We start from the raw sequence: 2,609 nt of genomic DNA on the forward strand, positions 1-2,609 counted from the left end.
TTAATTATTCTTCGTATGAGCAATAATCATTAATTTATTTTTTCTGATCTGCAATACTTTATAGGAAGTAAGAAATCGTATGATTTTCAATTAGCTACGAAAGTATTTTTTTTATCTGATATTTTTTTTATTCCCGAATATTAACATGTTTTTGAAACATGTATAAAAATTCAAGATTTTTAGATAAATAACTTTTATTTTAAAAACAATTAACGATTAGCATCTAGACAAAAGATCTTGTTTAAATCAGCGTAGCTATTGAATTTTTTAAAAATAGCTACAGAAAGGATTTTGGATTGAATTTTTTATACAACGTATATTTATGTGTCTTATTTATAGGATAAAAGTTTGATGAATTTTTAGACCAAAATGTTTATGCGTATGAGTGTTATTCCGTTACATGTACAAATCTGTCCCAATTTTTAATAAAACTAGTATTTCCTCTTTACGTCCTTTTATTTGTTTTTGATGATTTAAGATCGATTTTGGTCATGTCACTTGAGAAGAAAACGTTCACGGTATTTTTTTCTAGGTTCTGTAATTTTCGCAGATTTTATCTCAACGATTTTATTTTCCCGAGATTTCATGGCTAGGGTTTTTTATTAATTTTACTTAGCGATGAGTTCTGAATTTTTTTTCATAAACCTTTTCCCCGTCCATAATAGTATTTTTAGTGGGTATTAAGTGATATCCTAATTATTAATCTTTCCGATTAGGTTTTGAACCGAGTAGAGCATTTAAGTGGTTCACGATCAAAGATCGTAACTTTCAACTTCAGGTGAGAACAATCTCATTACAGCACATATTAGTTTTAAATAAAATTATGATGGGTTTTGTGATTCATGACGTGGTTGTTTGATAGTATTATGTGGTTTTGTTTATAGTTATAAGCCACGTGATATATGATATGATATGCTTAAGTATGATGGTATGATTTATGAGTTGTTATATATTATGCGATGATTACATGTCTACGTTTATGAATTTTAGCTTATGATATGTTATGATATGATAAATGATGATGATGGAGTAATAATGACATGTTTTTAATTTATATGACATTATGTATGTTGATGTTTGCGCATGTCTTTATGCTAAGTAAATTTATGTATGATGTATGAGATGTTAGTTAACGCTTTCTGTTGACCTATGTTATGTTTCATATGCATTGGTAAGCTATGTCATGTCAAGTTTGATGTTATGTATGATGGTTATCTATATTACATGTCATATTTGCATGTCACCTAAATAATAAAGTGAAAAGATAAGTAAGAGAGTCGTACCGCCTCGAGTTACGGAGGTCTGCAAAGAGAATTTCCCGAGCCGACTTACGGGCCCAAATGGAGAAATTTCTCATATGTTATAAGTTCATAAGATGGAGCAAAGTATGGGACCTTGCAAGTCCATATCTTTGTTTCCAAAGTGTACATTGAAATTGGTACGACTACTCTAGGGGAGCCCCAAATAAAATATGATAAGATTTATGTTAAGAAAGACCATTTCACCTTTAGAATGAAAATACTAATAATCGGTTCATGCATTTCATTACTCATCTTGTTTTGTGAGTTTTATATTGTCCTCGCTGAGCGATAGCTCATTTCCACGAAAATTCTATGTATGTGCTGTAGGTAAACAACTTACTATTAAGTGATGAGTATGGACCAGCGGCATCGATAGCAAAAGGGTCGGGTTATGGTTGCAACTACGTAAGAAAGACTTCCGCTAAGCATAAGATGAATTATATTAATATAATTTATAAAATAAATCTTTAATATAGATTAAGTAGTATGTTATAGTTTTGCATCATTTTATCCTTAGCTTGATTAACAAATTTATTCTAATTAATTTTCTATTAAGTTGGTATTAAAATAGCAGTTTTCAAGTAAAGGTCAAAATATTTTCAAGTCAAAGATTTGCCATGATCAAAGCTTAAAGTTTAGTTTTTATTCATTTATTTGTTATACTTTTGACCAAGTTATTTTGATAAGGACTAGTACGATATTATTGTTTTCAGGTATTTGAGAATATATGTATTCGAAAAAAAAATATATATAATCCGCGAATTTCCAGATTACGATTTTGTAAGAGTATTATATGATAGAAAAAAAAATCCTCATATTTTTTAATACATAATTTTGATAAGTAAAAGAAGTAAGTAAAGTATGTCGGTCCGAAAAGACAGGTCGTCACAATTGGTATCAGAGCAAGGAACCTATGACTGCCCTTGCTATTCGATCGCACAGCTTCGTCCATTACTCAAGTAAGTTTTAGTAAAATTGTATGTTTGAGTTATTCTCTAAGTAATAACTATGCAGATAAACTATATTATGATGAGAAGACAATAGCTATGGAAGAAATGATATGTCGTTATTTGTACTAATCACAAGCAAAGACTCGTCTATTTCATGGATGTTTAATATGGGATCTGGATGTCAATATTGTACTCTATTTTTTTATGAGATGAAACTACTCTCATTTATTTAAGTATTTATTCAATCTTTTGTTTCAAAAAAATTGTATGACTTTTCCAATGGCTTCAAGATGCCATATCTTACTTTATAATTAAGTTCAATTTTATACCCATATGATATCTTCTACGGCAAAATAAA

Source organism: Urtica dioica, chromosome 3 (assembly GCF_054948205.1).
Source record: "Urtica dioica subsp. dioica isolate 48M chromosome 3, U.dioica_male_clone48M_v1_H2, whole genome shotgun sequence".
Taxonomy (NCBI): Eukaryota; Viridiplantae; Streptophyta; class Magnoliopsida; order Rosales; family Urticaceae; genus Urtica; species Urtica dioica.